Source organism: Panthera pardus, unplaced genomic scaffold (assembly GCF_024362965.1).
Source record: "Panthera pardus isolate Hobbes unplaced genomic scaffold, ASM2436296v1 HiC_scaffold_22, whole genome shotgun sequence".
In the NCBI taxonomy this organism is placed as follows: domain Eukaryota; kingdom Metazoa; phylum Chordata; class Mammalia; order Carnivora; family Felidae; genus Panthera; species Panthera pardus.
Genome location: NW_026526788.1, coordinates 62115003 through 62140987, shown reverse-complemented (window position 1 = coordinate 62140987; position 25985 = coordinate 62115003). Strand labels below are relative to the sequence as shown.

General features: G+C 48.1%; 1 protein-coding gene and 1 long non-coding RNA gene across 2 annotated transcripts in view; both read right to left on the bottom strand.

Annotated features, from left to right (window-relative positions):
* SORCS3 (sortilin related VPS10 domain containing receptor 3) overlaps positions 1-25985 on the bottom strand; it is a 594679-nt gene that overhangs the window by 549709 nt on the left and 18985 nt on the right. The window lies entirely within an intron of this gene.
* On the bottom strand, positions 2655-24061 carry LOC109272873 (uncharacterized). The gene is made up of 3 exons (XR_008424921.1): positions 23798-24061; positions 22533-22622; positions 2655-2851 (listed from the first exon to the last, which is right to left on the bottom strand). It is a non-coding gene; the product is annotated as an uncharacterized LOC109272873 (long non-coding RNA).

Below are 25985 nucleotides of genomic sequence, written 5' to 3'. Positions count from 1 at the left end.
TACAGTCTGTCTGGTCCCAAGAGGAGCAGCCAGGGCTCCACGGTACTCGTTTGGATCGTGGATCACTAGGAAACACCTGTTGCCTACCCACTATGCTCGAACCCAAGACTTTGCCTTCATCTGCTCAGTGTTCTCATGCTGCTGAAGAGGAGGGAGAGGAGGAATGTGGAAGAAGAAAAGGTTTAGTTTTGTACAATGAAAATAAACATAAAGCGTCCTGCGGTACTGAAGTGTGCACTTCTGAACTAACATCCTGCATCACATGAGGGTCTCGCTAGATGAGGGTGAGGCGCCCAGAGGAGGTGACACAAAACCTGGGTTCTGGTCCTGCTTCAACCCTGTGACTCTGGGCAAAGTATTTCTTCTCTGTGAGCCATGGTTTCCCCCTGTAAGAAGGCATGGGGCTCTGAGCGGATAATCTCTCAGGGCCCTTCCCCGGGTGGCTGGCCTACCCTCTTAGCAGGGGCTCCAGGGACTAGACTTCGGAGTCAATGCTCGGATCCTCAAGTCCACACCCTTACCTGGAGGGGTTCCAGGGTCCAGAGAAAGGCGTCACCACCAAGAATGGGCCTTTTTGAGTGCTCCCACATTTATAAGGGAATCTCCCACCTGCAGGCAAGGGACAAAGGCCACTCCAGACCTTTGGTGTGCAAATCCCAGAGCTGACCCAGGCACTCTAGCCGCTGTTCATCAAACACCTTACATATTTGCAGAACAAGGACGTTCCTGTTGGTTAGACAGTAACCAAATGGAAGAATTCCAAGGAAACATGTATTAAAACTAAAATGTACAAAGGGAAAGAAATGATAATGGTACACACTGGAGGTATGTGCTCCGATCAGACAAGATGGGAAGGTACAGTTACAGAGAAATCAGCCCCACATCCCTTCTCTGTTAACCACCTCTAGGGAATCCTGATCTGGAATTCCTTTTCTCCTGGCCTTCAGTGTTTCTGCTGCACGTGCCTCTCTCCACAAATGCCTTTCTCCAGCTTATCCACAAATGGCTCTGGGCCAAGACATGGGGACATGATGGTGAACCAGCCAAGAGGGGCTTGCCTTCATTGGTGCCTCCTCCAGTGGTGAAGACTGACAAAATAGAAATAAATTTCAGGTACGAATAAACTATTGTAAGAGAAAACAGGGTATTGTAATAAATAATCATCTAGGGGTAAGGTGAGTCAGGGCAGGCATCTCTGACAAGGTGACATCTAAGCTGAGATCTGAGGGTTGATACGGGGCCCATTTTGTGAACAGTGACAGGATGACGGTGTTCCATGAAAATCCAATAGCACATGCAAAGGCCCTGCGGCAGGGATAATTAAAAGACATGATTCGAGGAACTTCCAACGGGGATAAAGAGGCAGATATACAAACAAACAATCACAATTTCACAAGGTAATTTCAACAAGGGCTTCATTGGCACTACGGACAAAGCTGACTATAGGAGAAAGAGCCCTGAAGGTCAAGCCTGCCAGGGGCTGGTCAAGAGGGCTTCTCAGAAGAGGAGGTATCTGAGCAGAATTTTGAAGGATGAGTAGATCTTGCAAAGACAGAAGAAACACAATGCACAAAGGCCTGAAAGTATGAGGGGCACAGAGCTTTCTCAGAATGAAAAGCGCTTCCATTTACCTGGGACTTCATGTGGGAGGAGGAGTGATGGGAGAAACAGCAAGAAAAAATTAAGTAGACCAAAAAAAAGGTGAAAAATTAAGTGGACGAGACACGAAGGGTCTTTTACGCCAAGGCAAAAAGAATGGGGGCCAGAGTTTAGAGCCCCCAAAATAGATGGAACAACAGAATGTTAACCCGATGTGTCACCCAGAGGAGGTGGGTGTAGTAAAAACGATGGCACCTATGCACATCACATCCTCGCTTCCCCGGCAGGCTTGCGCACCTGGAGGGGCGTGGAAGCGGCTCATCTCCCCCAGGTCACACAGAACCTGCCCTCGGATGTTCCCTTGCTGCTGGGGGCTCGGGCCATGCTGCCAAGGGACGGTCTGGGAGTCAGCACGTGGAGGGGCAGAAGCCTGTGGGCTTGGAACAGCAGGTAACCAGGAATGCGTCAGAATCCCTCCCACACCAGCTCTCTCAAAAAGGCTGGTGGGGGGGTGGGGAGGCAGGTAGAGAGGAAGAGATGAGGAGGGGCCGGGGGGGAGGACAGGAAGACAGAGAAGAAGGAAATGAGCAGGAACAGAAGAAAACTGGAGGGAGGTGCCCTACACACCCACCAGGGTGAGAAAACTCAGAGCTCCGCTGGCTGCTTCTCTCAAGAAGAAAACAGAAGCGGTCCCCACTGCTGTGCCGCTGCCACTGGGAACTGGCGTGGAGCACCTCCCCACGGGCTGCTAGTCTCCGTGCCCACGGCCTGCTGGCAGGTGCTGGCGTCTACGCGCTCTGATTCACAACGCCCTCCGCAGCCACGGAGCACGCAGCTCTGCTGAGTCCCCCCCACGCACACAGCCCCTCACCCCGGCCACCCCTCCTGCCCCCGCCTCCTCCCCATCCCCCGCCTCCTCCCGGACCCCTCTTGGCCATCCTAGTTAGGATCAAGCTGGGGGAGGAGATCCAGACCTGGCTTCTGAGAGGCTTGATTGATGAGGCTTCCCAGATAAAATACAGGACATTCAGTGGAATGTGGATTCCAGATAAATAATGAGGAAATGTGCTTATATTTTTATTTGCTAAACCTGGCACTGCTGTGGCTGAGGGTTCAGGTACGCAGATGCCTCCTACTTTTGCTCCAGATTCCTCTCCCAAAGCTATGGATGAGGGTGATGATGAGGGTGGCGATGATGACAGTGACGATGATGACGGTGACTCATGTTTTGAACCATGATGTGCCAGGCACTCTGCAAAGCGAAGTGCACGCCTTATTTCATCAGACCCTCAGGACGACCCTATGAGAACAGTATTATTACTATCTCCATGGTACAGACGAAGAACCTCAGGCTTAGAACTTATCTGAGGGCACACAGCTAGGACGTGCGAACCAAGATTGGAACCAGGACAGACAGGCTCCAAAGCTATGACCTCTAGCGCTAAGCTCCCCACCACTCTCTCCAGACGCACGGTGGATTCAAGAGCCACCAGTGAGCCAAAGCTTTGATACGCTGAAATTACTACTTTCAGTTTGAAACCACTGGCCCAGGAGAGTCCTGAAGGGCTTCTCCTCCTGTACTTACTCCTGCCTGGTACCCTTCCAGCCACACCCCTGTACTTACTCCTGCCTGGTACCCTTCCAGCCACACCCCTGTACTTACTCCTGCATGGTACCCTTCCAGCCACACCCCTGTACCTTACTCCTGCGTGGTACCCTTCCAGCCACACCCCTGTACTTACTCCTGCGTGGTACCCTTCCCACCCCTGTACTTACTCCTGCATGGTACCCTTCCAGCCACACCCCTGTACTTACTCCTGCCTGGTACCCTTCCAGCCACACCCCTGTACTTACTCCTGCATGGTACCCTTCCAGCCACACCCCTGTACCTTACTCCTGCCTGGTACCCTTCCAGCCACACCCCTGTACTTACTCCTGCCTGGTACCCTTCCAGCCACACCCCTGTACCTTACTCCTGCCTGGTACCCTTCCAGCCACACCCCTGTACCTTACTCCTGCGTGGTACCCTTCCAGCCACACCCCTGTACTTACTCCTGCCTGGTACCCTTCCAGCCACACCCCTGTACTTACTCCTGCCTGGTACCCTTCCACCCACACCCCTGTACTTACTCCTGCGTGGTACCCTTCCAGCCACACCCCTGTACTTACTCCTGCGTGGTACCCTTCCAGCCACACCCCTGTACTTACTCCTGCGTGGTACCCTTCCAGCCACACCCCTGTACTTACTCCTGCGTGGTACCCTTCCAGCCACACCCCTGTACTTACTCCTGCGTGGTACCCTTCCAGCCACACCCCTGTACTTACTCCTGCCTGGTACCCTTCCAGCCACACCCCTGTACTTACTCCTGCCTGGTACCCTTCCAGCCACACCCCTGTACTTACTCCTGCATGGTACCCTTCCAGCCACACCCCTGTACTTACTCCTGCGTGGTACCCTTCCAGCCACACCCCTGTACCTTACTCCTGCGTGGTACCCTTCCAGCCACACCCCTGTACCTTACTCCTGCGTGGTACCCTTCCAGCCACACCCCTGTACTTACTCCTGCGTGGTACCCTTCCAGCCACACCCCTGTACTTACTCCTGCATGGTACCCTTCCAGCCACACCCCTGTACCTTACTCCTGCCTGGTACCCTTCCAGCCACACCCCTGTACTTACTCCTGCCTGGTACCCTTCCAGCCACACCCCTGTACCTTACTCCTGCCTGGTACCCTTCCAGCCACACCCCTGTACTTACTCCTGCCTGGTACCCTTCCAGCCACACCCCTGTACCTTACTCCTGCCTGGTACCCTTCCAGCCACACCCCTGTACTTACTCCTGCCTGGTACCCTTCCAGCCACACCCCTGTACCTTACTCCTGCGTGGTACCCTTCCAGCCACACCCCTGTACTTACTCCTGCCTGGTGCCCTTCCACCCACACCCCTGTACTTACTCCTGCGTGGTACCCTTCCAGCCACACCCCTGTACTTACTCCTGCGTGGTACCCTTCCAGCCACACCCCTGTACCTTACTCCTGCGTGGTACCCTTCCAGCCACACCCCTGTACTTACTCCTGCATGGTTCCAGCCACACCTCATGCTCTCCCAGCCCCTGCTCTGAGCACACCCTCACACTCGAAAGACAACTTCACATCAGTCATTTATACCTTAATGTGTATTTGTGTTCGGTGTGACCTCTCCCAGACATCTGAACGTGGGGCTGTCTCATAAAAGAGAATACAGATATTCACCATTTAAAAAAGCTCAGTCGCTAGTGACATTTTGTATCAAGAAAGGGCTTTTCCACTCACTCAGCCCCACTCCTTACCTGGAGGCAGCAGGAAAGGGGAAGAGACCCAGAGGGCTCCTAAGTGTCTCAAACAGCACTTCCCCAGAAAGGAAGAGGGATGGGAACAGAATAGCTAGAAAATGGTAGGGAGGGCGAAAGCCAGGCAGGAAAACAGGTCAGAAGGAAGAGTGGTGTGGCATTCCCCAGGCCAGACAGGTTGGGTGATTTTTAAGTATCAGTTACATGCTCTGATTGATGGAGCTTACTATCCAGCTGGGAAAGACAGGCCATCTTGATGGAGGGAGGATGTTAAGCAGGGTTGGGGTGGGTGGATGGATGGATGGACGGACAGAAGGGTGGGTGGGCGGGTGGATAGATGAATGAAGAGCCTGAGAGAGGGATGGATTTGTGGTTCTGAGAGAGACCGCCGAGTACATGGGGCTCGTCCCAGGAGCCTGGGTCCTTTCCATCAGGTACGCAAAAGGTTCTAAACACAAGGAGAAAGGAAGAGGGATGGGAACAGAATACCTAGGAAATGGTAGGGAGGGTGAAAGGGAGGCAGGAAAACAGGTCAAAGGAAGAGTGGTGTGGCATTCTGAATTCATCGGGCTCCCTCCCAAGGTTCCTGAACCTTTCAGGCTTGTTATACCAGAGTAGAGCCAGCCCCATGGAGACCCCAGATTTTCATCTCTGTAGTTTACTGAGTGTGGGTGTTCTAGAGCTCACGACGATCAGTTATTCATCACTTTATCTGCCCAGAATGCTGGCTGCAGGGGTGAGTAAGGCAGATGTTTCTGCAGCCTGAGTCTGCGGCAACTGGCAGTTCCTGTGCCTCCCCACCCCAGCCCCAAGCTGGTCACCGCTGGTCCTGTCGCCCCTTCCCGGGAGATGCCTTCCCCCACAAAACTGAGACCTGGAGAGCACTCCTACAGAGTCCCTGTTGCCTCCGGGAATGCCAGACCCCTGCTCAGAGCTTCACTTCCAGAGACACAGTGCCCTCCTCCCTGACCTCCTCTCACCACAGACAAGCTGACAAGCAGGGTCTGCAAGAGAATCAGAGCCAGACGCCCCTCCAGGGACACCCCGTGCCACGGGCCACCTGTGCTTGCCCACTTTCATTCCGTCTGCATTCACTCCGCTGCCACAGCTGTGCTTCTCCCCAGGACTGCCTACCCACCCCCACCAGCGCTGTAGGACCTCACCGCCACCAGGCAATGAGGAGTAAAGTGTCAGGAGGGGGGTCAGCCAACCCCAAAGAGAAAGCAGAGTCAGCAAAGAAACCCACAAGAGGAGAAGCAAACATCCATGCCACCTCAGCTCTCGCAGGTCTCAATGGGGCAGGTGCCAGCCCCCGAGGACATCTGGAAGAGGGTGGGGACAATGCCAGTGATGCCGGCTGGGAGCAGGGGTGCTAAGTCCTTCAGTGCTCATGACAGTCAGCACCAGAAAGAATTTCTTTGCCCAAAAAGTCAATGTGCCCCCTATTTAAAAAAAAAAAAAAAAACCTTGCATGTAGTCATGTCTTCTTTCTAGGCATTTATAAGTTTTGTGAGGGCGCAGAGGTGGGGAGGATGGGCCAGGGATGGAGTCAGCAGGTAAGGAATTCCAATAAACTGGGGGAACAGTGTTGGGCCCAGGGGCTCAGAACATGCAGGTCAAACAGAAGGAAGAATGTCTCCTGGGTCTGGATGTGCAGGATGCCAGGTGCAGGTGACCCTTGCAGCTGCTGCCTCCCCATCCTGGCTGGGCAGGGAGGGTGCATTAAAGGCCCACGGCCCTGTGATCTCACTCAAGAAAGGCACTGGTGGATGGCCCTCACAGCCTCTGCCACTAAAAAGGATTCCCTTGGGGCCAGGGAGCAGCAGACTTGTTATCAAAGGTGACACCAGGGATGACCAGTGTGCCCACGCTTGGACTCGAGTTGTGGCTCCCTTTCTCTCTGCCTCGCAGACACAGGCTGTGTGCTGCCTCCGCGTTCCTGCAACACTCAGTGTGGTCCTCCTCCACAGCTGGCCTCTCACGGCACGACCACTATCCATTCACTGCCCACCTCTCTACTCATCAACACCAACATTTCCTGAGTTACTCTCTAAACAAATGCCTGGTGCTGTGTATGTTCGTGGAATGGCCCACTGAATCTCCACAAAAACCTCCTACGATAAGCATCATTACCATCATCCCCATTTTACAGATGAGCTGCCCGAGCAGCAGAGTGAGTCCAAGGCTGTCCAGAGGTCCCACAAGCAGCTAGCATCGAGCGGGGCTGACCAGCTCTAAAGTCTAGTGAGGGACCACTGTGCCACTCTGCCACACGGCAGTCTGTGCCAATGCACGGGGCCCAGGACTCCGAGCCTACAGTATCTCTTATGGCAGCCAAGCTGACTGAGGTAGGCCCATCCCAGGCCTTGCCGGGCGCTGAGCCAGACCCTGTGAATCCCAGGGCTAATCCACCCCAGAATTACCAGTCTTATATAACTGGCTTCCCCATCTCTTCCCAGCTTGGATGGTTTGGCTGGGATAAGAGTCAGGCAGTAAACATCAGCTGGCACCAAAAGTTACCCACAGCATAAATACAAGGAGCCATCACAACAGCACCAAGGCAAAAGAATAAAAATACCTTTCTCTCCCATTTTCAGGCATCCTGTCCTCAGGGCTTCATGTTGGGAGCAAAATCATCCTGGAAGCTTCCCTGAAGCACCAGGTAGGTCTTGGCTGGCCTCTTCTCTTCTACTTCTCCATAAACAAGAAAGTGGGAGGGCCAGCAGGGGTCAGACAATTGGGGCTCCCTTCTAAGCATCCGTTATTTCTGAAGGAAAGGCACGGAGACTCTCAGGCACTCTCGCCCTTAGAAGGACATGCTGTCTCTAAGACCAAGGGGCAAACAGAAGCCCAAACTTACGCTTCCTATTTGATGACTATGCCCAAACAAGAAAGGCTTTCTCTTTCCAAGACTTCCTCAGCTTTCTGAACCCTTCAAGACTCAGCTCCAAGGTCACCTTGATTTGACTAGTCTACTGCGGGGAATGTGGTGGGCAGGGTGAGAGTTACTGTCCCTACCACTGGGACCTTCGGGGTCTTCCTCTGAGCTCTGTAAGGACCTGAGCTGAAGCATGCTTAGATGTCCTGGGTAAGCAGATTCCCTAGAATACTGGCTAAAAGCCAGTGACCCCCAGGCTGGTGGTGATGCCAGGGAGGATCTGAATAGGTAAGATCCTGGGCCAAGACTAAGCAAGATCTGGAGAGGAGAGAAGACCAGAAGCTGCCTGCATCCACCCTCAAGATTGGCACCCAGCTTGCTTCAGGGCCCAGAGCCAGGTCCCTTCATCCCAACCTCCCTCCGGGTACTGAACCCAGGGCATCTGAATTTCCTAACCAGGGGTCAATTTAGAATTCTCCTCTGCCTCGCTGTCCAGTCTCCTAAGACTTTAGCAACATGAAAGCACTGGATGAAGTTGCACCCCCTACAATCTGTCCAACAGCCCCCACCCTCCTCTCAGGCAGCATCAGAGGCAGGATGCATGAACCATATTAGTGCCTATGGGAGTCATTTCTTGAGGGCTCAACCCAAGATCCTTAACCCTCTGTCCGTAAGTAGAGTATGAAAACTAAAAGCACTTTTAAAAATAAAAGCTAACCTGCTGAGCACCTCCAAGATGCAGGCTTTCTTCAGCCTTGCGTGGACAGCTCCCAACAACCCCACAAGGTAGTTACACATTTACCCCCTTTTGAAAAAGAAGGAAACTAAAGTCACTGAGTCTAAGGAGCTGGCTCAGGTTCACAGAGCTGATAAGAGGAGCAGTCCAGGCCATACGGCCCCAGGCTTGGCCTTGTATTCTTTCCTTCAGCAAGTATCTATTAGGCACCGAGCAGAATCAGCATGCAGATTGTTTTCCAAGTAAACAAACTGCTTTCTGGGGAGGCCGTCTCTTCTCACAGTTCAGGAGATAAAGAACCAGAAAGCTTGCGATCACAAAGTGTCTCCACCACCTTGCTTTGCTGAGTTTCCCCATCTCTGTCACACTCCCCACCACAGGCTGCACCATGTGGGAGGTGGAAACAAAATGGACCAATGCTCTGTCCTTGTGGAGCCTGCATGCCCATGGGAGGGACAGCCAATAAGTAACAGGCAGTACTAAAATGGGTAATATGCAAGAGGGTTCCTGAGGAAAACGAAAGCAGGGAAAGAAGGTGAATGGGAGGAGAGATACACAATTGTAAATTGGGGGCCAAAGGCAGGCCTCACACAAAGGCAATTTTCAGTAAAAAAAAAAAAAAAAAATTCTCATCTCCTTTCAGAAGGAGGTGAGAAAATGAAACATGCAGCTAGGTAGGGACAGAGCATTTCAGAGAGAGAGAGAGAGAGAGAGAGAGAGAGAAGAGTCCATGCAAAGGTCCTGAGGCAGGAGCATTTGGGATCTATGGGGGAACAGAGATGCCAGTGCAGCTGGACCGAGTAAACCAGGGGAGCAAGCAAGAGGTAAGGTGAGCATAGTGACAAGGGCCAATCATGAGGCCTGGATGGTTACAGTAAGGACTCTGCCTTTACATTCTGATCAATCCTATCATTATGGATGAAGAAACTAGGCTCAGAGAGGGCCAGTGGTGTATTAAAAACCACACAGAGCTCGTGTTTAAACCAAGGCTCGGAAACAAAATCAACCCTAATGGGTCATCCTATCAGACAGTGACCCCAGGGCCTTTTCCTCATGGCCACAACCTCTTCCACTTGGCAACCCCATCCACCTCTGACTTGAAACAGCTACAGTATGAACTGACACAAAAAGGCAAGCTGGGTGGTACTCAGTGGGAGGGCTGACGCTGCAGGCGGGGGGTGGGGGAGGATGGCAGAGATGGGCCTCTCGGAGCCAGGAAGGGACGTCGAGGTGCTAGAAACTGGCAGTGGTGCGCTTTCTGGGGCTACTTTATCTCTGGGGCTGTAAAAAGAAACCGCCTCTCCAGAAAGTGGGTTTGTTTACTTGGAGAACATCCCCAGGCTGGTTCATGAGCATCTCACCATGCATGTGCTACAAATAAATAACTCACATTTCCCATTTTAAAGCAGGAAAACACGACCCACGGAGTACAGCATGTGTTACACCCACATGTGAGTGCGTCTTCCTCCCCACAGAGCGCAGGGATCCAAGGTGGCATTCACGGGAAGGTGTGCTATTTTCCCCTCCCGCTGTCCCTCCTGCTCTCTGCTCCCCAAGGTGCCCAACCCAGGCTCCCGCCCCATCTCTGAGGGGGCCTTCTGGAAGGTATTTGTTAAGGCCCTGCCTTTGCCTTCCTCTCGCTGGCTCCCGAGGCCAGCTCTCAGCAGTATTCTGGAACTCTCAACAATAGCTCACCTGCCGTTTGCCTGCCTCCTCATGGAGCCAAACCTCACAAGAGGTCTCTAGAGAACCGAGAAGTCCGCAGCAGGAGAGAAGCCACAAGAATTCATGGACTAAGGCCTCAGAGCAAACAGCAATGGTGGCTGGCACGTCCATAGTTGAGCACATTCTGTGCGCCAGGCACCATTCTGGAAACCTCACACGCATCGGCCAGTGTAGCCCTTACCACAGCCCTGTGAGGTAGGTTCTGTGATAATCCCCATATCACAGATAAGAAAACTGAGGCTCAGGGCTGTTTAACATTGCACTGGGTCATGTTCACCCACTGTAAGCATCAGAACTGAGATGAGCCCAAGCAGTCCAACTTCTGAGTCCACAGCCTCCACAGACTCTCTAGGGAAAGGGAGATGAGACTCAGTGGGCTGAAGAAAGAAGCATCGTACACGGGACCAACTAATAAGTCCTGACGGGGCTTACGCCACCCCTATGCCACTTTATCAACCGCCCGGGGAAGTTACCCTCTGCTCCTCTGGGAACACTCTATTTCGTGCTTTACCTATGCTCACCAAGCAGTTCCGGCATGGCTGATTTGTGTGCCTATCTCTTCCAGGACTAAATCGTGAGCTCCTTAGGTCCTGTTCTAGTCTATTTGTAGCCCACTGAGAGGCACTGTGAGGGCTCATGGTAGTAAATATGTGCTGAGTGAATTAATGAAAAAAATGTGTGAATGAATGAATGAACCTGGCCAGGTCCAGATATTTTACGTGTCTCCTTTAGAAACTCTAAGACAGAACATCACAACATCCAGGTCAAAGCTTCCGATCTGCCTCCCACACAGTCCCACAGCAGGACTGAAATAGATACGTACATATGCTCTCCCTTTTTTTTCCCTTTTTATTGCATTTAATTCCATGTTTCAGTTTAATTAAAAAAACACAATAGCTTAAAGTGTTGGATCCTGATGCACTGTGCTATTCATGAATATTTATCACTCTGGGCTACATAAAATTGAATAATTATTAGCAATTAAAGGAAGGTCAACAGAAAGCTTTCTGGAACTCTCCACCAAGGGGAAGGGGGAGAAATGGGACACTTCAATTGAGAGCCTTGGGCAAGGACTCCGCAGGAAAGAGGAAAGTCTTGGCTGACAAGGCAAAAACCCATCCAAGCCCCTGAAGAAAGTTCCATAAGAGTTTGAAGCAGGTCTGTTCTACCTGCAAATCATTTATTTAGATGAGGAAAAAGTGGGTGTGGTATTAAAAAAGTATCAACATGACAGCACAGGGTCCCAGGAGATGACTGGAAAGGATGTGAGCCTTGGCCAAGTGACTCCACCTGAGTGCTTCCTTCTCTACTACTCACCTTAACGTGTTCCAAGACAAGTAAGTCTGGTAAAGAAAGCACCCAGCAACGCTCCTGATACAGAGACAGTGCTCAGGAAATGGTGGGTTCCTTCATTTCTCATTCAAGATGGATAAGGTTCTCACCAACCCTGATTGACTCAACAGCTTTCACTTCTCCACAAGCAAGAGAAGCCTGTTCTCATCCCATTTAACTTCTACTTTGGAAGGAAGTCTGAAGGTGGATTCCAAAGTCCTCTGCACACCCCAGGACAGCCACCTAAAAAGCTCCCCTGAGACTCTGCTAACCACTTCTCCCCAGGGTAAAGTCCCTCCTTACAGCGCAACAAAAACAGCTTCTGCAATTTCTCATCTCCCATCAAACTTTTATCCAGAAGGCTATAAAGAACAATTCTTGCCTTCTTCTGCCCAGAAGCTCTTCAAATACTAAGAGCTCTGGACCCCCAGGTTTCTCTTCTCCAGGCTAAACGAACCTATCTTTTTTAATAGTTTATTTTACAGTAGGGTTCCAATGTCCTTCCCTGGCTTGGTCTCTCAGGGAAAGATAATCTGATTTGTCTTGAGCCCCCAGACCTGAGGGTACCCAGTGCAGCTGTGCCCTCAGCGGGAGAGCAGAGCAGGACCTCACTGTGGGCACGATGCTGTTAGTTCAGAGAATATAAACTTAGAGAAATACCACAGCTCACTGTCGAAGCGTTTTGAGCGCATCACCCATTTTTTCAACAACGTATTTTTGAGCACACGCTCCAGGCCAGAGACTGCTGAGGTAGACATGGTCCCTGCCCTCAGGAGGCTATGGGAGGCACAACTCCAGAGCACACGTGACCCAACTAGGTTGAACCCAGCAGAAGGGTCAGAGGCAGGTAAAGCACTAAGTCTCCTGTACTCTCCAGCACTGAATACTCTCTCTCATCCTAAATGGTGCTCTTGTCCCCAAGCACTGACTCTACCCTACTTTTACCAGGTCCCGATGGCTGTTAATCATCACCTCTTTTTCAGCAATAGCATTCACGTTCACTAACACTGATGGAGGGCTTACTATGTGCCAGATACAGCCAAGCACTTTACACGTATGAACTCATTAACAGCTGCTTCTGCAGGTCTGAACTTGGCCTCTGAAAGTCACTAGTGTGGACCAGATCTAGTCAACCCAACTAGTCAACCCCACATAACAGAGTCACCTCACTTCAACAGGGTCCACTATTACTAAAGTACCATTACTATTAAGCATGCCACGGTCATGCAGCACTATCCGGAAGGCCACCTGAGGTCAGAACGTAGGAAGACGTGAAATGTTGAGACCCATCCTTGTTGATTCTCAAAGTATGCTCAAGGGGGTCTATCAATGCCCAGTTAAGGAATTTAATTTTGGCATCCTCACGTTTTTCTAAGACCAGGCACATGTGTCTACAAGTGACATCAATTACATCACTACTAGAATGTTACTAGGAACTAAGACTGCCTACTGCTTTAAACAAATGTCTGATCACACAGCACCCCTCCTACTTTAAAATGTTGCATACAACAGAAAAAGTTAGAAAATCTCAGAGCTGCAAGCAATTTCAATGGTCCTCTTTGCTAAACATGCACATGCACGTGCGCACACATATGCACGCACACACACAAACACACACACACACACACACATACTGAATGCTTTGTCTCCAGGAATGGGGATTGGATAGTGCTGACTCATCCATACTTCTCCAGAAGGTCATACTCAGAGGACATGAGCTGTAGTCCTGGGGTGGGATAAAGGTTACTGCCTGTACAGAACAACAGGAAAATGTCAGATAATGACCTCATTCCCACCACACCTCGCTCCCTCAACCACCCCTCCAAGGGCCAGTCCTAGGGACCAGCAGGTAGTTTAATGCTTCAGTAATGAATCTGATGACTCATGGGCCTTCAGGCAGGCACCTTCTCACCCTACCCTTCAGCCTCTTCCTCAAAAAAACTTTCCTGCAACATAATAAATACACCAGGTTCCCGGGCAGGCTATGATAGATTGGTTAATGTTAGGGAAGCATCTCGAATGTATTAAAACACTGCAAAAACACATTTGCATTCATCTTTCAAAGACTAAAAAACACTTCTTTATTCGGTTTCTTCTTTGGCGCTTTTTTTGTGGTTGTTTTATATTGTTTTCACCTTAAATGGAACCATCCTAATTCAGTCAGGACTAGAAAACCAAACAATAGCCTCAGGATAGACTTTGCAAAAGAGGAAGCAAAACCGACAGGAGAACAGAGCAAGCTGTGGAAAGCTCAGGCAGCACGGCAGCAGCAAGGCTTGCAAACACACCTAGGCCTGGTCCAGGATAGAGGCCTTAGTTGCCACAGATAAGCTTGGCTTGTCACCACAAAACGTTGGGCTTGTCTAGGGTGAGGAGTGGTGGGTGCACCCTTCACTCCAGGCTGAAGCTTGCTCATCCCTCTTATTCCATGTGGACCAGTGACTGTTGACTGGTCATTATTTGCAGAGCATGGACACCAAGACACCAAGGAGGCACCGACCATGCCCATTAATCTCATTCCCTAGCCATTGTGATCTGACTGACCGTGTCAACCGGCATTATGTAAAAACTGAATTAAAATAAGAGGTGGCCCACAGCAGAGAAGCCTCATATGATCTGGATAGAAGGAGAAAGAAGACACCTACCACCATTCCCCCCTGTGGAGAGCATCATGAGACTGAGCTCGAGTCCATGGTTAAGATTATGACTGAATTAGAAACAGAGATTGAAAAAGAGACAGGAAGAAAGAAACAAGAGATGGGGAGACATAGGAAAGAACGGGGTCCTAAAATCCATAAGAGGACTTTACAATAGCTGCTCCCTTCCTTTCAAGTCTTCCTTTATTTACTCTCCCTCTGAGTACAGCAGAAAGAATAAGCCCTGGTTCCGGAAGACCTGGGTTCTCACCCAACCTCCAGCCCTCATTAGCCATGTGACCTATTGATCACAACCTACCTCAGCTCTCAGGGTGCCCGAAACATAGGAAGCACTTAGGAAATTCCTCTTGTATTCTTTTCTTAGCATACTTCATCTCCTTCTCTCTCTTGCCTCTCTGATTCTTACTCATGTTTTCATCATTATTCCTCCCTCCTATAGATTAGGTTTTACTTTTTCCATACAATCAGAGATAATCATCAAATGTCAGACTTGAAAAAGAGACTTTTATCCCTAACCTGGTAAAGATATCTATAACCACCTACAGCAAACATGATGATTCACTGTGAACTATTAAATGTTTTCCACCGAACTCAGGAACAAGCAAAAGATGTCTGCCCTCATTGCTTCCACTCAACACTGTAGGGAGGCTATAACCTGTGTAATAAGGCAAGAAAATGAAATAAAAGGTACAAATAAAAGAAAGAAAACATCCTTTCATTATTCATAGATAATATGACAGTATGCAAAGAAAATTTAGAAGAACCTAACATAATACTAGCATCAAACAATTAGAAAATTAACTTTTGAAAATTTCACTTAAAATAGCATCAAAAAAGCATCAAACTCCTAGAAATGAACATATTAAAAGATTTCTAAAATCTTTCCACTAAAAATTGTGGTACACTGCTGAAAGAAATTAAGAAAAACTGGTGTCAATATTCTCCAAACCGATCATTGATATAATGTAATCCTAGCCAAAAATCCTAGCAGGCTTTTTTTTTGTATGAAAATTGGCAAGCTGATTCTAAAACATATATGGATTTTACATATACATATAATGTAAAGGGCCAAGAGCCAAGACAGTCATGAAGAAAACACAAAAAGCTGATGAACTTAAATTACCAAATAATAAAACAGATTATAAAGCTATAGTATGAAGACAGGTAGCACCGGTGTTAGGATAGCAGAAAAAAAAAAAAATGGAACCAAATAGAGAACTCAAAACCTGCCATACACAAGACCCCTGATTTGCAATAAACATATGCTTTCAGTGAATGACAATGGGTCATTTGGAGTTACATATGAGAAAAGGAAATAAATTTGACCCCCTTCTTCACATCAGACACTTAGCACACACAAAAAAAGAAATTCCAGGTGAATCACTGGCCTAAATGTAAAACGTAAAACAAAGCATGTCTGAAGAAAACATAGGAAAGCATCTTCCTGACACAGGAATGAGCAAAGATTTTATAACCTTAAAAGAAAAAACTGAAAAATTTAACTTCATTAAAATTAAGAGCATCCCATTAATAACAAAGCAAGCCACAAACTGGAAAAAGGTCTCAATAATAAATATAGCAAAGCACTTTAATCCAGAATATAAAGAACTCCTACAAATCCACGTGAAAAACAGATAATATAAAATGGGCGAAATATCTGAATAGATGTTTCACTAAAGATTATATCCAAATGACCACTAAACATGAAAAATGGTCAACATCCATAGTCATCAGATTAAAACCCACATGGCATATACCACTACACATCCACCAGAATGGCTAAAATAATTTTTTTTAATTACAAATATCAGGCCTTGGCAAGGAAGTGGCAAAGCGGGAAGTATCATACATTGCTAGAGGGAGTGTAATCAGTGTAACCATTTGAAAAATTGGAAGTATCTACTAAAGTCTATGTTATGATCCAGTTATTCTACCCTTGGATATATATCAAGAGGAAGTAGAGCATATAGACACACACACACACACACAAAATGTAAAAAAAGTTGTGATGCAGCCAAAAACTGAAACAATCCAGATATCCCAAACTTTAGAATGGATGAATAATTTGGGTATATTCCTACACTGTAATACTTTACAGAAATAAAAGAAAGCAAACTGAAGCTATATACATCAATATAGCTAAATATCAATATACTTGTATCACTAGGGATAGATCTCACATAGACTTCAGTGAAAAAGGCCAGACACAAAACAGAACATACTATACATATTAGTTGTCTATCACTATTGAATTACACCAACACTTAGTGGCTTAAAACAAGAGACATTTATTGTCTCAACCATTTCTGTGGGTCAGGAATTCTGGTGCACCTTAGCTGAGTCCTCCAGCTCAGGGTGGCTCCCAAGGCTCTGATCAAGGTGTCAGCCAGACTACAGTGATCTCAAGGCTTAGCCAGGGGAAGATTTGCTCCCAGGATCACCCATATGGTTGTCGGGCCAAAGGCCTCAGTTCACCAGATGTTCCCCAGAAGGCACCTCCCAACATGGCAACTTGCTTCACCAGAACAAGAGCCAGAGAAGGACCAGAGAGAATGTAAGGAAAATTCAAGTTAGAGTCTTTTGTAACCTAATCATGGAAGCGATATTCCATCATGTCTATCATACCTTATTCATTAGAAGCAGGTTACACAGGCCAGTCCACATCCAAAGGGAAGATATTATACAAGTGCATGGGTATCAGGAGGCAGAGATTGTTGGGAGCCATCTAAGAAGCTGCCTACAACACTGTATTATTCCATTTATGTGAGTTTCAAGAACAGGCAAAATTTGATAGAAATCAAAATATTGATTACTTCCAGGGAGAAAGGCCATACAATGTGAAGGGGTAATGAAGGAGCTTTCTGGAATGCAATGAATACATAGTTCTACAGCTTGACCTCATTTATGTGGTGGAGTGACATCCGCGTACTCATATGTAAAAAATGAGATGAAAATCTGTGGATTCGTGGGGCGCCTGGGTGGCTCAGTTGGTTAAGCATCTGACTTCGGCTCAGGTCCCGATCTCATGGCTCATGAGTTTGAGCCCCACATCAGGCTCTGTGCTGACAGCTCAGAGCCTGGAGCCTGCATCAGATCCTATGTCTCCCTCTCTCTCTGCTCCTCGCCTGCTCATGTTCTGTCTCTGTCTCTCAAAAATAAATAAACGTTAAAAAAAAGACTGTGTACTCAGTGCATGTATTTTACACATCAATAAACACATGGGGAGAAAAGTATCTAGTAGCCCCTACCTTCTGCACTTTTATATCTGAGGATACAGAAATATGAACTGAATTCCTAAAGGTCAGAGTAACCTCCCTCACCTGGTCCGTGTGTGCCTGTCAATTCACATACACATCTGACTGAATCTCCCCTCTGGTAGTACCGTGTGAAGAGAACCGCTTGCTCTTGGAGGCAGAGGACCACACCTGTTTAATTTGCTTTTATAGCCATAAGGTCAAGGTCACACTTGGGAAACCATCTCCAGTACTTGAGACAGTTCTCAGAAATCAGTTCTATGCTAGGAGTTACACTTCCTGGGTCCTTTTCACCTATGGAGACTGCAAATGATGAATAAAAATGCCAATTATCTTGATCCTTCTAATTCAAACTTTGAAACACCTAGATGTGATCTAGGGTATAGTCAAAGTTTTGCACTGAGTTCAAAAAGTGTTAACAAATTATTGGAGGAAATACAAACAGTACATTTAACCCACTAAATTATAGTTAACTTTGACAAGATAGGCACGTGGTTAAGACTTTACAGGTGTTAAAAAAAAAAAAGGTTAGAGAGGGAGGGATCCAAAACATAAGAGACTCTTAAAAACTGAGAACAAACTGAGGGTTGATGGGGGGTGGGAGGGAATGGGGGGTGGGTGATGGGTATTGAGGAGGGCACCTGTTGGAATGAGCACTGGGTGTTGTATGGAAACCAATTTGACAATAAATTTTGTATTTAAAAGAAAAAAGACTTTACAGGTGTATCTCAGTGAATCTAAACATCCATGCCATGATGAATCTAAGATTCATGCCCATTTTGTAAATGAAGGCATTTACAACTAGAGAATCTAAGTCAATTCCTCAAGATCAGTTAGCAAGTAAGAGGCCCAACCAGGATCCAAAACCGTCTCTATCTCACTCCTAAGCCTGGGGTTTTAACTAATTCATTATATGACTCCTCATGCATCCCTTAAAAAAATAAGCCACTTACTAGTTCTGTAATGTGCCAGTCATAAATGGTCCTGATGCAATCAATAAACGGCCCCCTTATCAGTCAGATTGAGACACTCTAGGTCCTAGAAAGAACAAGCTTAGATTGTAAGTGCATTTAATATGGTTTACTAATTAAGAACTGTACCTGTGTGCACACACATGCATACCACATGCACGCGCACATACACGCACACGCTCACACACACACACACACACACACACACACACACACACACCTGTCACAGCAAAGTATAATAGCAGAGCTCCAATCAGTATGATGCTCACCTGAGATGGGTAACCTGGACTTTGGAAGCCAAGTAGGGACTTGTCTACCCTATATCCTAGGAAAGCAATGATGAGAACCGAACTCAAGCAGCAAATACTCCTAAAAGCTCGGCAAGGTGGCACAAATGAAGAGCAGTAGGCTTCGCTAGACCCATCTATTGCCCAAGTGAGATACAAGGATAGGAATGCCCAGAGGTGGCCCATGGCACAGCACCTACAGCTCATAGAAACCTGAAGAGCATTAAGTTACCTGCCACCATCTTACACACTAGGACCAATTCTCCTAACAGAAAATGTTGTTGGACCACATAAATACAATAGGAAATCACAATCAGCATGAACCACACCAACAACAGCAAACAAGCTACTCAACTAAACATGACTGGTCATTTCACTTGTGTGGGGAATTCTCTCCTAATGCACACTTGTTACTTATTCGTTTATTTAGGAGCCAAAATCTGATAAGTCTATAAGAATATTTTTTAACGGTATGAAATCTAGCCAATTTTTTTTCCTATAAAACGAGCCACTGCATTAATTTTTGCAACAGATCTTCTAGCCTTCTTGGGCAAACCAAGGATGTTTTATACCAGATGAGAGTATCTTCTCTCTCTTGAGGAGTTTACAGTCCAGAGAGAGAGAAGGAGGGGGGATTGGTAGGAAAAAACAGGATCAAGGGAGGAGGACTGGCAGGAATATTTCAGAAAAAGGGAGCAGACAAATGGAGAAGCAGGGTACAGGCACAGGAAAGCAGCTAGGGAAGAGGGTCACAGTCACAGGGCCCAGCAGACAAGCTCAGGCAGGTCAGAGCCTCTATGAGCACAGTGCGTTGTGTGTTTAAGCACACACAACTAGATGCAGGGCCGTGTCCCAAATTTAATAATACACAAAAGTCAGTTCCCACTCACTCTCCAATGCCTCCTCACTGAAGCACCATGTTTACTCTCTCCATATCTACCACAATCTTAACTATATTTTATTTGCTTAATAACTGTCTGTGTGCACACACAAAACTGTAAGCCACGTGAGGGCACAGACTACGGCTCCTACCTCCAACTCTCAGCTCTGCCTTTTCCAGCTTTGTAACCTTAGGGAGGTTATTTAACCTCTCTGCTCTAATAGTTCATGAACATTTTATGAGAATCAAATGAGAAATACGTATAAAATCTAGGATAGGTCTCATTAAAAGTATTTTAATACTCAGCAAGAACAAAGAGGCCAGAACCCACATTCCGTAACCACTCGTCCTCCTTCTCTTAGGTGAGGTTTATTCTGGCAAGCCATGGTCAGACTCTCCATTCAAGGATCCAAACAGAAAAATCCTACATTCCTGCCACCAAATGGTATTTTGTTGGAATTTCATCCCCCTGGGCAGTCTCATTCCTCTTCTCTCCTCTCTCCCTCCTCCTGCCTGATGCTATGATGCCACAATCCAGTCTCTGTGACTCGGGGGATGTTTCCATGGTGACAAGCAATGATGTCATAAAGGGGGGATTGTTACAGGGTTGAATGAAATCTGGCGCCAGATGCACCCTACCCCCTTATATAAGGCGGGGGGTGGGGTGGGAGACAAACCCTGTGGACACATCCCAGAAAATGGGAAACCGAATCACCCAAGGGATGGCGAGGGCTGACCAGAGGGAGAGAAAGTTCCAATCCCCTCCATACACCAACAGCCCCATTTGGAAAAGAACGGATTTAACAGACCTCACCAAGACAAGAGTCATTTTTCACCAAAGAAAATCAAAGGAATGAACAAGAGGCAATGGCTACCGGAGACTCCACCTTCTGGTCTAGGAAGACCCAAGCAGACAGTGGCTTCATCCATCAAAGCCCCAGGTGTATCAAATATTTACTGAGGCCACAGACTCTTTCCTACCAGAGCCTTAGACTGTCGTGTGCATCTGATTGCCCCAAAGACAGACCACTGGGACCTTCAGTGCAGCATGCCTTTTATTATAAAAAGTCTTAGCCAGAAAAATAGCCACCCCCAGCTTAATTCCTAGAGGAATTCAAACCACTTTGTTAAGAAAATCCCCAGAGGAGATTTTATACTAAGGAGCATCCCACAATGCTGCCTGCCATCTCTAGGTTCTCTAAAAGCAAGCCCAGCCTTGATGAAAAAAGAGTGCCTGACATCAGGGGAGTTTGGCTGGATGGCTGAAGAAAGGAGAACTTTACCCTGAAGCGCAATGCTCAGACGTACAGAAGCTCCTGTTTAACTGGAAGAACCTGATCGGGTGATCATCGTCCACAGCCAGTTCCTTCTCTGACTATCTCCTGAAATTGCAGATTGAGTGAGTGCCACCAATGGTGAGTGTCAAGGAACGGGTCCTTCTCAATAAAATGTTTCCCTTGGTCCCACAGGAGGCTCTGGGTACCAATGGTTTTGACAGTGCATAGTTATTTCTTTCTCTAGGCAGCTGCTTTTCCTGAACACTCTGCTCCTGGAGAGTTTGGTCCACAGCAGTAGCTAAATATGTGTGCAGTGTGTACGTATCTCATGGCCTTCATCGTTATTTATGAACTAACTTTGAAGGGAAGTCATTTCCATCCAGAAAACCTGACATACACTTTTCCATACCCACCCATGCATAGAGATAAGAAAACTGTGCTCTTTTACTATTCTGGCAAGCAGGAGGCAACGTTTTCCAGATGCCGTTATGGGCAGCCCCGAGCCATCCACTGTGTATCCCAGAAAGCCAAATGGCCCAAAGCCTCCATTCCTAACCCACTCTCCAGTCCCAAACATGTCACAATCTCTCATACCTCCTGACCTTGGCCCAGGCTGCCCCTTGGTAGAATGGCCCCACCCCCACCCTACCCTCACAGCCCCTTCAACCACAAGACCTGGGTCCAGGTCAAATGGCCCAGATCCTCCTCTCTAAATGCTTCCTTCTAAGAAGGAGCCCCTCCCCCTCTACTGTCCATCCCCTCCAGTATTGTGGGGGCTCCCTGAGGGCGAGGACCAGCCCCTATTCAAAGTGAATACTGGACTGCATCACATGCCCTGGCATCTGCAGTAGACAGAAGCCAAGACCCTTGTGCCCTGCAAATCTTCACTGCCAGCTTCAGCTCTTCCAAAATAAAAGCTGATTTTTAAAAGTAAGTGTCAGTGACTCAAGTGACTCATTTTATGGACAAGGGCCCCTTAATAAGATGAAACAGAAGCAGTGTGGTCAACTGAGAAGGCCTGGGACCCTGGAGACCCAAACGCTGGCTATGAGCAAACTGTTTATCCTCCCAAAGCTCCAATTTTCTCATCTGTAAAAGCAAGGAACGGTGGAAGTTTGGGCTCAAAGTCCAGTTCTAACATTCTAACTCATTGAAGCAGGATGTGGCATTTTCACATCCCGAAATAGGAGCAAGTTATACTTCAAGGATGATTCCTCAAGGCACTTCCCCGCCCTCCTAGGTTGATATTGTCCCTTTCAGCCTCCCTTAAAACCCCTGTCCTGTTTACTGCTCACAGTGCGCTCCTGGCTGGGGACGGATGACAATTCCCCATGAAGGGCAGACTTTAAAACAAATGGAACCGCAGCCTAGTCAAGCTACCCTTGTTTATGCCTGGTCCCTTAAAGAGAGTCTGCCCCTCCTCTTCCCAAACGCCTCTGAGCCTAACCTTGGCCAGGGTCCCCTCCCCCCAGCCCCCAGGCACCAGCAAAGCTTTTCCTGGGTCCACCTGAGCCTGGCTCATTCCGTTATTTTGCAAACGCATCTCTGTGTACCTGTATATTCTGTCATTCTCCTTGTCCATGACAAATGCCTGGTATAAAAATTACCTTCAGAGATGTGTTAAGTCAGGCAGCAAACACATCCAGAGGCCTGGGGAAGGTGAGAAGGCTGGAGATTGGTGGAGATGGTCTTCATTACTGTGCATCAGGAAAATAAAAGGAGAAAGGGGAGGGGGTGGGCGAGGGGTGTCAGGGTGAAGAAAAAACTACTGGTTCATTCACCAGCAGCGTGCATGTGTTGAAAGTCTATCCTGGTTGCTCAGCAACCAAGAAAAAGCATTTCAGAGAGCAAGGGGCTAATTGGATAAATGAATTAATTAGACATTTCCGGAGTCAGGCGGTAAATGACAGCAGGCGTGGGTGGCCAGATTTTTGGGTTTTTTGTTTGTTTGTTTGTTTGTTCCCTAAAGTGTCTTCCTATCCCTACCTGAGCTTGGATCCAGCAAATTAGGGAGCTGGAGAGTGTGGGAGCTAGGTAACAATGTGTCAGAGATGATGTCCAGAAGGGGCAAGCATTGAGGGCAGGCTGCCTTGGGAAGGAAGTTGCAATAAATGACCTTAGAGGTCTCTTTCAACACTAACATTGGATTGGTTTTGCCAATGCAGGGTAGGGAGGGGGGGAAAAAGGAGTAAATCCCCACCCTGGCAGCCTGATGGTAACTAACAGCCGGCTTTCCCACATCGTCCTGTGGGGTTTCCCTTTGCTGTATTTAAAGCAAGCAGGTTCCCATGAAAGCCAATAGACGCGGGTTGTAGGGAGTGTGCGTGGGAAATAAAATGTTTTGTTGGTGATTGTTTTTTCCCCTTGCTCTGCTTTGCTCCCTCCCGTTGGCTTCCTTTAATTACAGCAGAACCCCACTGGTTGCTCTAATGATGGAGAGGGCCTGTGCAGAGCTCACGGTGGAAGGGAGGGAGTGGGCAGGAGGCCCTCCTGCTGGAGGGGAGGGAGGGCAACGAGGGAGGGGAAGGCAGCCAGCAGCTGCCAGCGCCCCATCTCTGGGAAGGAGAGAGCTTCTGGTTTTGCTGCTGGAAACAATCTACTGGGAGCCTCCAGGGGAGCTGCCACACCTCTCTGAGCCTTTGTTTTCCCTCCCACCAAGAAGGGAGACCGGGTTTCCTGGTGGTTGGAGAAGGATTGATGCCTCTGCTAACTGTATCTCACCCTTGCCCACAATTCCTAAGGGGTGCCCACTGCCAACAAAAATAAAGCCAGCGGGATATGCAATGCCTCCATAATCTGGCCTCACCTCATCCCTCTCTCTCCTGGTTCCCACACACACACACACACACACACACACACTGTTACTTCTCACCTCTGACTCTTTATTCCTCCTGCTCCAGGCCTGGAAACACCAGAACTTCAGAACAAATGCTCAGTGAGGGCTTCTAGAGAACAGGATGGTCTCACTGGGGAAAGGTCCAGGGGTTGGAAATCCATCTCAGCCCTGGTGGGATCAGGAGGTGAACCTCACAATCCTGGGGCCTCACCCTCCTTGCTGGGAGCAGGTGGGGAAGCAGATTGAAGAGAGGCTCTCTGGCCCTGCCTGTAAGGAGCTCTCAAGTCAGCCTAGCCCACATGGGAGTTGTGGCTCTGTCAGTCAGCCGCTGTGTGACCTGAGCCAGGAATGCAACACCTCAGTGCCTTTGTTTCCTCATCCTTACAATGAGGCTCTTAATAGCAGATACTTCAGAAAGGTTAGGATTAAATGAGATGCTGGATGCAGAGATAACAGGTCAGCCCCTGGCACACAGGGAGAATACACTAAATGTTGTCCATGGTTTTTACAAAATTGCATCATTCTAGAATGAAATAAAAGCCTATCTCCTCACCTCTACCCAGCCATTCGCTCTGGTTCTCTCAGCCCATCCCCACACCCAAACTCTATAACCCCATGATTTTCTAGGTCATGAATATAGCAGACTCAGCGACCTGACATTTCCAAAGGGCATGTTGTTCTAGTTCATTACCTACTCTGTAGCTTATTAGCCATGTGACCCTGGCAATCTATGCAACCTCTCTTCATCACGGTTTCCTCACCTGTAAGCCCCAACTTGTAGCTTATTGGCAGAGGGAAATGAGACGGCAGGTACAACACACCTAACACCCCCTCCTGACATACAGTAGACCCTCGGTGAATTAGATCGCCTCCCCCAAAGGCTTCATTTTGGGTGCCAATGTTGGTTTAACATTTCCATCTCTCTCTATTTACATGTACTTATCTTAGATTTCAAGTTCCCAAAAGACCAGATCAAATCTGAATTGCTCTTTACTCAGCATATGCCACAGCACTGAAGCACAGTTTGGAAGTTGTTCACAATATGTTCTGAACTACTGCAGGATGATATATATTATTTGTAAACACATAAAAGTGCCCACACCACAATGCATAGCTCATCATCATTCACCACGTATAATGACAAAGATAATAATGAATATAGGCGATAACCACTCAACTATGGAGTATGTTTGTTTCCTATCTCAGCTGCATAGAAACAAGTCTCCCATTAAAAAAAAAAGGCTTAGCAGAGACAAAGTCCCAAGTACAAGACTGCACTGGACATACCCGGCCAGCCTGTCAATGATCTGGCCTACGGCCCCCATGCCAAGAGAACAAGTTGAGGGTGGAAGAAGGCACAGATCTCTGGGTGCAAGAAGCGTGATTATTTTCATAAATGAAGAACATGGAATGTGAAGGGGGGATTGAAATGCAGCCCATTTCTCAGCTCTGAATATGATAAGCCTTCTCCTCACCCCCAACACCACAGCCCCCTGTGGTGGAGGAAAGGAGAAGAGGGGGAGAGGTTAGGGATGGGGCAGGAGAAGACAGGATCAAGGAACAAACTGGAAGCCCCCTTACCTGCTCAGAGGCTGACAAAGAGAATTGAGAGCAATGGGAAGTCACTGATGCATAAACAGAGTTTCTGTTTGGGCAGTGAGAAAGCTCAGGAGAGGGACAGTGGTGACGGTTCTCAGCAATGTGAGTGTAATCAATGCCACTTCAAAGTGGGTCAAATGGCAAATGTTATGTGTTATATACACACACACATACATACATACGTGTGTGTGTGTGTGTGTGTGTGTGTGTGTGTGTGTGTGTGTGTGTATTTTAGAGAAAGAGAGCATGCAAGCAGGGAAAGCAGCAGAGGGGGAGAAAGAGAGAATCCTAAGCAGGCTCCACACTCAGGGAGAAACCTGAAATGTGGCTCAATCCCATGACCCTGGGATCATGACCCAAGCCAAAATCAGGAATCAGACACTCACCTGACTGAGCCACCCAGGCACCCCACCCCCCACTATGTTATATATATTTTTAAATCAACACATAAGATTTAAGGAGGGACAGGGGAGACAGTAGAGCTCTCCCCAATTCCCTGCCTCCTTAACCGAAGAAAACCCAGTATTAGAAGCATGGCCACCAGAGACATAGAAACCAGCCTTTGGTCACGGCCCTCACTCTCACGTCCCAGTGGTGTTCCGAGGCTTAGGGAGGGGTCAGAAAG